The 11,146-nt window shown below is 42.2% G+C and overlaps 1 long non-coding RNA gene across 1 annotated transcript; it reads right to left on the bottom strand.

Annotated features, from left to right (window-relative positions):
- Positions 1-3,195: 3,195 nt before the first annotated feature.
- LOC118157348 lies at positions 3,196-6,554 on the bottom strand. Its single transcript, XR_004746615.1, has 2 exons — positions 6,436-6,554; positions 3,196-5,338 (listed from the first exon to the last, which is right to left on the bottom strand). It is a non-coding gene; the product is annotated as an uncharacterized LOC118157348 (long non-coding RNA).
- Positions 6,555-11,146: the final 4,592 nt, after the last annotated feature.

Genomic DNA, 11,146 nt, shown 5'->3' with positions numbered 1-11,146 from the left:
AACTCATCCAGCAAAAACCTCCCAACTCATCAAGTCCCAGGACGATGGCTGATACATTACTCCTATTTTTTTTTTTTTCTGAGTGGAATCTTAAAAAAAAAAAAAAATCCAGTAAGACTCAATTTCTGATCAGCTCATGGTGCTTTTTTTGAGAGGAGAAAGACATATTTTAGGTATATGGTTCTGAGAGCAAGCAAAGACTGAAGGCAGCTTCCCTGACACCCTTTAAAAATGTATTTTTTTTCTTTTTCTTCCATAAAGAAAAGGTTTGCTTAAAGTACCTGGCTAACATTCAGGAGAGGTGCCCTATTAGTCATGGTTACATGTATTTATTTTAGTGAAATATTTAGTGTGTGCTATGGTAGAATTGACATCGTGCACAGTACTTACAGAGTGTAGGGCTGTGTGAGAGATGTATGTGCTAAAAACAGATATGCATCAGTTTGTATGTATGCATCTATCTTTTCATCTATCTATCAATCTCTGTGTTCATCTATCTATCCAAGTATTAAAATCATATGTGACCTGTCTGTCTGTGCAGCTCTCTTTCTCACCTTATTAAACTCGGATCTAAACTCAAAAGAGATGTAGCTAATTGCAGTTATATATTTTGACTGGATGGTGTGTTTGCCAAGAGGTAACGAAAGTATCTTAACAGAGCAAAGAGGCAGCTAAAATTAGGGTGCTGCATGGGGCAGCAGCACTGGCAATTTAAGTGTGGCTGAGGCTTTGTTCTAGACAGGCGCCCTATCATTCTAACTTTGTAAGTCCTAATTACCTAAAGTTAAGAACCAGCAGGGGCAATAGAGATATTTAAAGGTGCTTTAAAGTGGATGCCCGCAATTTCCATACATCCAAGGAAAATGAAAAGCTCTTAATTGCAATATTAACGGGTGGAACTGAATCTTGTAGTCTCAAGACAAAAGGGTGCAAGAAACATTGCCTGCAATAAAGACAATGGGTCCAACATTTAGAGAGTTAACTCGATCGCATACCACTATGCTGAGCCCAAGAGTCTGAACTCTTCAAACGCTCCAAATGGAGAGCTAAATCAAAGAATCCTGTTTCAAATCCATCCAAGATGTTGCTGTTTTTCTCCTCTGACAGGAGAAGCATTTGGAAGTGCAGTTTCTTTCTTTTTTTATAGCTGTCTTAAAAAGGAGTTTGGATGTTTAGCACAGCTGGTGCTCATTACATTATGCACTATCAATAAAATAGCATGTGTAATTAATTTTTAATGCAGTGCTGTATGCAGCGCTTTAAAGCAGTTACTGTATGGGGAGAGCCGACACCGGTCACTGACATCAGAAATATTGAAATAGAGGGCTAGATTTTGCATTTTTAAAGGGTGTATGCATGAGCTGGGGGAAGGGTAATTTCCAGCCAGCAGTTCTTTGGCCACAATCAAATTTTTAAAATACAGGAACAAGATGGATGAAGGTGGTCTTATAATTTACTTATTGACACGTATGAATTTATTTCCTTTTAGAGTTTGCTGAGGGATGAATGAGTTAGGACTAGGTGACTTCGGTGTCTAGGCAAGCACCAGGGGACTGCGCAGCAACTGATCCATCTTTGTTAAAGTTCAAATATGCTTCATCGGTATCAGGAGGGAGGTGAGGTGAAAGGCGAGGTTGGGAGAAAGCAAAGGAAGACAAGCAGTTACTTGTACAGGGCTCCTTTCTTGCGCCTTGTCATTCACATCAGTAATAACGCCCTGTTTTTCCTCTTGATTCATGAAATATTTGGGAGTATCAGTACTTTGCAAGGGAGAGAGTAGTTTGGTTACAAAGAGGCACTGCTGATGGCAGGTTGCCTGCTACTCTGACAGAAGACCCAAACAAATAACAGTCTTCTCTTTTCTTGGCACTTGTGCAGTACTTTCCAGAAAACACCAGCATAAATAAAGACTGCTTTAATGGGGCACAGTAGGCAAGGCTCAGGCACCGCCATGGCTATCGGCAGCCAATACATCCAGAAACACCTCGGCTGTCTGAAGGAAGAACAGACCTGGTTTTGAAGTTGTCGTACGGTGTTATCTTTGTACTCAGCAAAGGGCGAGGAATCACTTTCATGTTTGGTGGGTGGTTTGCTGGATAGGACCAGCCTCTCCCTGCTGCCACCTCTTTTCCACCCTTTTCAGGGAGTTATCTGCATGTCTCTTGGTGAGTGCTTCCTAAGAAGATAAGAAATCAAATGCAGGAAGAGAAGGAAGGAAGCAATCACCTACAAAGCGACAAAATTAGGGGTAGTGTTTGTCAGGTGCCTTGCCTTTTGGTTGGGTGATGCACAAGCTTTCTAAGAGCTGTTTTGTTTCATACACATGTATGAGGCATAAATGTTTGCAATTATTCTTTCTTTTCCTCAGTAAATTGCCATTTACTTGTACATAGCATATGCTAAACAGTTCACTTGTACAGCCTCACCTGGCGTATTCAGGATGGAGTCTTCTTCTGCCCCTTCCGCAATAGACTTTTGTCATCACTTCTCTCCTCTCTTTCTGTCAGATACATGCGGATGTGTTCATGTACTTGTCTGTGCCAGGAAGTGAACTGGGCTGTTCTGTTTGTGTGGACAGAGACGGAACTCTTGTGCATAAATATAATGCTTTGTGTCAACGAAAGTAGGGCAAGCCCTGGTGTATGGTGTAGGTAGCTGTGATGAGGACTGCTCTTCAGTTCACAAGCCAGAGTAGGAAAGGTAGAGGCAAGAGTGGGGCATTGCACATTTTGTAGTGAAACAGCTATATTTTACATTATTTATTTATTTTAATAGAGGAATTGGATCACCCATTTCTGGTGTAGTTCAGGTTTAGGGCAGAGAATGGTTCTGCAAAGAAGTTACCTCTTGTCCCTCCAGAGCTGACTCATTTAGAGGACCTGGGTTCTCTTTTCCTTGTCTGAGTGCTTCATAAAAATAGATGAAAGGAAGAGTTCTGTTCTCAGATGGGACTCTTTATGTTCAGAGAGGGATTTGAGTCAAACAAGCCATGCTGGTGCACCTCGTGTGTGCCCCACTGGACTCCTCTGTGCTGTGTGATGGTCTTTCTTTCTGCTGAGCAGTAAACAGCTGAGCAACTGTTGGCAACATACGTTTTTATGCTGTTTGCTTTCTTTTGGACAGGGTTTTTCCAAGCATTTTTGAAGCATGTACAGGAATCTGGTAGGCTAAAGCATAGCATGTGCCTTTGCTATCTTTTTTTCCCTCGTTTTTTTCTTAATCAATCCATTTCCATGGGTGCCTATTGTAGCTAATGCAACCTGCTGTAACACAAGCTGGGGAAGCCAGGTTCAATGAGTCAGAAAAACATGCACTTGGAAGGAAGCAGGCAAAAATCCCGCATAGTGAGGGCTTACATTTTTTATGAATTCAGCTGTAAGAGTTGGAGGTCCTGGGACTTATAGAATGAGGTTAATGCAGACACTAAGCAAGGCAGTGGGGAGAAGCAGGCACAGGAATCACGCCACGAAACAATGCTTTTTAAATTATTGTCTGTGCTAATAACATAAGGACTGCAGGTTAGAGGGAGGTTAGTTTGCACAACATACCTGCAGCCGTTATGCTTGTTTAAATGTCACTTGGCTATTTAGAGCCAATTGTCCATGCATTGTGCTCAGTTCATCCCCTGGAAATGTGAGGAGAGCACCCCATCCTCTTCGTGTGTCAGACTGTCTGCTTACATCTCCTGTATTGACCTAGATTACTTCACGTGAGACCCTGATCTAAAACTGATCTTTACATCTCCTCCTCGGCTGCGTGACAAACATGATGCTTCCAGGGCACACTGTAGCGAGCCAGGGGTCCACTGAGGGATGGGCTAGGGACTGCTGTGGCATGTGGGATGCTTAGCTGAGCATCTTTCCAGGAGGCATTTTCTGAGTTCAGTGTCATTGTACCATTATGCCAGCAGTGAATCTGGGCTATGCAATTCAGGAAACTATGGAGTGAGAATCAGAGCATTTTTTGGGAAACAAGTACCATATAAAAGTGATCATGGGACTAAGGTGAAAAAAAAATATTAATGGAATGTAGATAGACCTCAGCATGGCAGTAGAGCCCTTTGCCTGTGGAGGAAGTATTTTTTCCATTTTGGATCTTCTAAAGGAAATTTGGGGTATTCTCTCCTCTGGTTGAACAGGGAGAGAGTAAGTTCACTTATTATGGCAGAGGCAGGTTCAAAATGCAAAGGCTGTCCAGAAATTAGGTCTGAGTGTTTACGGATTGATTAATCTAAATCCTTTATAAAAACGTGTGAACTCTTGATTAAACTGGGAATAGGAACATTGTGGTTTTGCCTACGGTCAGGACAAGATTAGTGAGTAACTTTACCTTTCTGCAGAACCTTATAAAATATAATAAAAAAGTAAAGTTCTTTCCCTATTTTTTTTGTTTCTCCTGAAACTGATTGTAGAAGTCAATGCAGAGTCGTCAAAACTCTGTAGCCTATTGAAGCCAAACCCTTCATGCTGTAACCAGTAGATACATCGAATAGTTGTGAAATAATCCTGAGAAATGGCTGTGAACTCCCCTCAATTTCCCTTGTACTTTCTCTGCACATTTTCCAGAAGGAGTGGTGTGAAAGCTACAGCGGTGTTCACCCCTGCTTCCACCACCACTGTCACAGTTCATTAGTGCACTCGAGTGCACTCATAAATGTCTGAGCTCTTCCAGTGTTTGGAGGCTTCCAGCCAGCAAACCTTCTGACCTGCTCTCCCTATTTTGAAGAAAAGCCCAATGGCAGGGGTTTGAGGTGGGCACTTGAGGTTTAATTTGAATTATTTGGCCCAATAACACCCAGATCCGTAAGGGAGCGTAAGGGTGTGTGGGAGACACTGCCATCACTGCCTTAAATAATTTGCTCCTTGCCCTTTCCTGTTAAGTTTGCCAGGCTACACCCCATGATTTTAAGCTGGGATTTCTTAAATTTGTTTTATCCTATAAAGGTAAAACTGGGCAAATGCCAGTGCTCCCCACCTCCTCACTTTCTCTTCCTTTGCAGATGTCTTTGCTCCCCGGGGCCAGTGGGGCTGCCAGGAGGGGTTGCCCAGAGGCTGGCAGTGCCCCGGGTTCGCTCTGCTCCTCTCCTGGCAGTGTGCAGCATTCAGCTCCCTCCCAGCAAATCCCAGTGAGTCACCAGCCCGCTGGCTGGGCTATCTGATGGGAACAGGGACCAGGCTGCTCTGCCCACAGCCTCCCCGACCACAGAGCTTCTCCTTGGCCGCATCTTTCCCTTTCCCTCCTCTGCCCCAGCCTTTCGTGCCTCTTTCCTTCTTAACACAGCTTTTCAGCCTTGCCATCAGGTAGGTCCTTCATTCACCCCTGCCCCTGCCACTGGGCCCTGCAGTAATAATGACAGCAATTTTTTTTTTTTTTTTTTTTTTTTTCCTTTTTAAAAATAAAGCCAAAAGTGTTTTTTTTTTCCTCTCCTCTGCATCCCCCCCCCCCAACATTTTTTTTAAATGGAATTGACTGCTGAAAGTAAACACAGCTTGCAACATGCAGACTTATTGGGCCAGCATGAATTTCCTTAATAAGCTGGGGCATGTGTGTGTGCGCGCGCGTGTGTTTCCCCCCCTTAAACCACGGAATAAGTGTGCTGTCGCTTTAAATCCTAACTCAAACTTTACTGGCGATTTTACAGAGCCTGGTTTCATTTATAGTGGAGCCAGACTTGCTGTGTGAGAGCCGTCCGCATGCTGGAATTAGTCTTAAGCTCGCTTCTGTGGCGTTGCCAAATTCCATGTTTGTGTTTTATTTAGAATTCTTTTCACGGCCAGTCGAATCTGTTCAGGCACACATAGGCAGTGTTGCGCCCCATGGAGAAAATAAGCAAGTTTGCGTTTTCTTTGGCATAGGCCATGGCCACAAAAGACTGCGGTCTAAAAAAACATTTTTTAAAAGCTATTTTAACCCATAACAGATGTATAAAGTAGGCACACGCATGCCAGCTTCCTTAGTTTTAATTAAAAAATAATTACGGCTTTAATGGGATGCTAGTGACAAATTTGGATGAATGGTGGGTGACATTATCTCAAGGCTTGCTTCAACTTATAAATTAGTGCATTTCTCTTGGCCAGTGATACAGATGAAATTAAACGAAGGAACAAATTAATATTTCTTAAAGTTACACCAAACCAAATGAAAAATCAAAACTAAAAACAAGGCCCTTTCCTCCCTCACTTGCTTGGATTCCTGTTTGCATGAGATCACAGAACATGGAGGAAAGGTTATTTTCCCTGGCTGATAAATGATCTGGTCGATGATAAAGCGGGCTCAGTTTTGCAAGGTACCTGTCCCTCCCATAATTTCACATCGGTAGCCACATCACCAAATTATTGTGATTAATGTCAGCAGGCGCTTCTATTTATAACCACATCTAACTAGCTAATGTAGTACCTCCGAGCCAGGAAATCTTAAATATAAAACCATACATACACGCTGTATGTTGCAATGGTTCTCCCTAAATACCTCAGCTAGCTGGCTGCTTTTGGACTGCGGTGCTGCGATTCTTCACATCTTTAGGCTATTTTCAATTTGGGGCTTTTAAGGCTCACCAGAACCAGGCTGGATGCACAGGTTTGCACAGGTAACAACAGTTTATATTTATGAAGAAGTAAACAAAGGGGCAATAAACATGTAACGAGCTAACCCCAGATGGTATCTCTGCTGTTATTGCAGTCAGGTGTATGCGGAGCAGGGAAGGGAGAGGGAAGGATTAGCCTGGGAGGCTGTGGGTATCTGGAGTTGTTCGTCCCACTGCCGTGCTTGCCAGGGGCTGGCTTTTTGGAGGGGGGCAGATGATGGGCTTCATGATCTATTGCACAGACAGACGAGGATCATTGTGCACGTGGAAGGCCAAGCCCTGCATGCCATTCAAACATATTCTTTCACAAACCTTCTCATCTGCTTAACATTTAGCCTCCATTATAACAAACCCTGAAGTGCTGCTGATACATGTAATCTAGATGGTGAGAGCTCTTCTCCACTTGGTTGCTGTGGCAAACAGTACATCACCTCCTCATTAAAAAACAAAAGCATTTTCTCCATGTGGAAGGAAAGACAGAGAAAGTGAGCACCCTATCTTTGGTGTGTAGCTGCACACCTTCCACTAGACTCATCCACATCTGTCTTGATGCTTTGCTACGAATTCCCATGTGAATGTGGCAGTGTCCCCCATCTTGCTTGCTGAAAGCTGTTTGCCATGTTAAACCAGGGAAACCCAGCACGGGGAAGCTGCTTTGCTTGGTACAAGCCAGTTTGGAGAATTTTGCTCCTCATCAGGTCCCCTGAGTGTGAAGGATGCCCATTGCCTGAAGCTGAACCAATCTGGACTCTCCAAATATATGTTTTTTAAGGTTAGTTTAACTGCAGCAAGAGAGGGAGAGATTTTCCTTTGTCAATTGTCTGAGTATTTCTGTGGTAACATTTCCCTGAGCTTGAATTCCTCAGAAGTGAAAATGAAGTTCTAGCATTAAAACCATGAGTCATACAGTGCAGATGAGAGTCATTTCTGCATTCCTGGAATTTTTGGAAGGGAAACATTACATTCACGTTAATCCTTTCAATTATACCTTATTGCTAAAATAATCCATGAGGCATTCTGCAGTAGAGCCCTCTGCTATTTGGTTACAGCTGAGGCTTTGAAAATAGCACCTGAAAGCTTTTAGGTTCCTGTGTTTCAGTATCTTAATTTTCTTTTTATGTTTCAGCACACAGAACGGTCTGGTGTCTTTTCTATTTACTCCTTATGATTTTTTTTTTTTTGTTTAATAAATAAGGCTAATTTGATTTGTTCTGATCTGTCTCGAGTATCTAACTGCTGCTGTAGAGAATGATTAATGTCCAGTTGAAAGGATTCCACATCTATAAATGAGAATTGAAAGCAGATGTTGGTTTGATGAACGTGTGCTGCCCATTCCTTGTCTGCACTGGCTCAGAGAGCAGGCTGCTGAGATATCACTATCTATCAAAGAGAGATGTTAGATGCCAAATACAGTTCAGAGTCACACACCTAGCATGAGCTTAGTGAACAGTTAACAAATAATGTATTCCAGGTATTTTTTTTTTTCCCAACTGCTTGTAAGCTATCTATACACAAGACAATGTTATCCTCAAATTGTCAGAAGTGCTTGACAAACTCCAGTTCAGGGAAATGCACTGTGAATTGATTACAACCAGGACTCTGAGTCTGGGTTTTTACTCACCAAGCTGTGTTGGTATGTTGTCCAAAGGCAGGTAAGTTCAGTTTCTAGTGCTATTGCACGTGCAGTTCTTATTCTGAAGTTAATCCAACCCTTAAAAAAAAAAAAAAAAAGAAGCTGGTACAGTTCTCTTTTATATTAGTGGACTGGCTAGGTGCTCAAGCATTGCTGGCAAGCAAGGCCAAATGCTTTTCAAAGTTTGCTAGCTTGAGTTCACGAAGATCTGTGGAGAGCATGCAGGGAAAGAGCAAAAGACCAAATTGCCTGGGCACAAGATCAGCTTTTGCAGTGTTCAGCCAACTTTGTCGTATACCTGCACACAGGGCAACAGCTTTTTAGATAAAAGCAGACACAAATAGGATTGCTTCATGTGGGCTCTCCAGTTTGGTAATGTGTGATGCTTTACAGTCTTTTCACAAGCAGTGCTCTCCTGGCCATCCGAGTACGCCTTCCCAGCCAGTGTGTAACAGTAGGTCAGCAGCCAGCGCACGTCAAAGTTCAGAAATTTTGGCCATGGGCAGGCATGTCTGATAATGGCAGTAGGATTGCTAGTGTTTCCAACAGAGAGTGCTTTTTTTTTAAAAAAGCCCCTTTAAAAATCTTTCCTGAACTTTTAAAAAATATTCTCCAGTATTACAGTGAAGCAAAGAGAAAAAATAGTTTGCTGATTTTTTTTTTTTTTAATTTTGTGAAATGCCCTTTTCATTTTTATTTTATGTTGAATTACCATTCATATAATTCCTATGACTAGAAGCTATTTCATAGATGGACAGACAGAGATGTAAAGCCCAACACAAATCTTCCTTGCTGTCTATAAATCAGGCTGATTTGGGATGCCTCTGTGTCACAGGAGAGAGAGGGAAAGAGAGAGGAGGGGAGATGGAGGAGGAAAAGGACAGAGAGAGGACTTGGAGTCACGGAAAAGGATAGGTACCAGCATCCCAGAGCTCTGGTTACATAGGGTTTCTGTTCTGTGGTGATGTAAAAACTACAGCAAGGAAAAATACTTCCAGTGTGACCTTCCACTTCCCTGGTACCTGACTAGGACTGTAATACAGCAGGCAGCTGAGAATGGGAGAGGTCAGTTTTACATTTATTTGGCTTCTCCATTTGGGAAGTAACTATAATGACATTTATTTCAAGTGTAATTATTTCTCGAAATCCTTGTTTTTTTTTTTTTTTTTCACAGCTGGTGCTAAACTAAGCAGCTAGATTTTCTCCATTAAAGTAACCACACTTTACTGGGGTAAAACCTGGACTTCTAGATTGCTTCTAATTATTTTTCCTGACCTGTGTCTACCTGGCTGTGCTATAAAATCAACCGTACCCAACTGATACGCTGTGACTGGAGATCTGAAAGTGGACCAAAAGAAAATATATGGTAGCTCTCTCCCTGCCAGGTCACACATCCAGGTTATAAAAAACAAAACAAAACAAAACAAAACAAACAAAACCTGCTTTTTGTCTTTCACATCTTTTTTTTTTTTTTTTTTTTTTTCCACTCTCCTTAGCTTTCTTTTCTTGTAGGGAAGAAATGTATTGAACACGACGATTCTAAATAATGCTGGTGAGATACTTGTAGTTATGTGGCTGATAGCGTCACTGCTCGGTCTGCAGTGCATGGTAAAATTCATTTCTGTGGGTGGTAGCCAGGACTTCATCTTCAAGCAATGGGGTACAGCTGGCAGTGCATTCAGCAATATCTGTTGCAGTGTCTCTTGATGTGGTCTCATGGACGGTTGTTGCTACATCCTTACTTGGGGATAGGAGAAAATGTCCTTGAGAAAATGTGTAAAGCAATATGTAAATCTTTTGTAATATGGTGGATTTCCCCATTGCAGTGAACCCAGGTGGCTGTACTGAGCTGCGAATGCATACATTTTGCAGGACAGGGCTTGTCCGTAGTTTTTTATTGTTTCTGGAAGTGGTCATCTGTGTGAGCACACTTGTGCTGTGAGTCACTATTGGTTTGCTCTGGCAGTTCCTTAGCAGGTTTTCCTTTGAACAAAGGTGTGTCTGGCCCTAAGCAAATTGTGGAACTCCCTTGTGTTGGCAGCCAGGAAGGTGCAAAGGGGCTGGGAACTTCACGTGGAGTGCACAGCTCACCACGCATCTGAGGCATCTGAAATCTCATGTTTGGTCTGCACAGGCAAATACCTTGTTGGTCTTACACAACCGAGGGCATGGCTGCAAGTTTTAATCACGCGTCTAAAATCAAAGGAGAACACTAAGCACAGGGAATGTTCCATGGAAAAAGCAGCTTTAGGAGAAAAACAACAGGCTCTCTTTACAGTGGGAGAAAGGAAAGCATTACAGAACAGGAGCCCCCAGTGATACCTATGAAACAACCCTGTAACTAGTTAAAAAGGGAAAACCCAGGTTGGAAACTGTCATGATTTGAGAATTTGTTGTGTGCTTTTATTGGTATCCCATAAAAAGTATTAATAAGAGACAGAGATTCTTGTGTCACATGTCTTTTTCCATATAGTTTGGGAAATCTAAATCCGAGCCTTGTTTCTCCATTGAATTTCCCCTGTGATCTTGGAAAAGTCCCTTAATTTCTCCATGGAAAGTCTCCCACCAATTTGGTAATGAATTCCAACTCTTCAGTCTCTCATGAGAGTATTATGAGGATAAATATGTGGAAGTTTCTGTGGCACTCAAATACTAAAATAATACAAAGCTGCAGAAGTATATAAAGTGAATGAGAATAATTTAGGTTAATTTTTTTGAGTAATTGCTCTTCCTGGGTTTTCTTGGATATGATGGAAATGAGACTGAGGGCCACTGATGGTGAGTGATGTTTGTCCAACTGTTATTGTGTTTGAAATCCTCACAAGTGTATAAGAGGTACTGCTGTTACTCCTCTGTGAAAACGGTGGACCAAATTGTGCTCTCAGGTACAGCAGCTCAAGACCATTGCAAATTAAGCCATTGAAAATCAA

Source organism: Oxyura jamaicensis (assembly GCF_011077185.1).
Source record: "Oxyura jamaicensis isolate SHBP4307 breed ruddy duck chromosome 5 unlocalized genomic scaffold, BPBGC_Ojam_1.0 oxy5_random_OJ101360, whole genome shotgun sequence".
NCBI classification, from domain to species: domain Eukaryota; kingdom Metazoa; phylum Chordata; class Aves; order Anseriformes; family Anatidae; genus Oxyura; species Oxyura jamaicensis.
The sequence above is the reverse complement of the archived record's forward strand: the minus strand, read 5'-3'. Positions and strand labels throughout refer to the sequence as shown.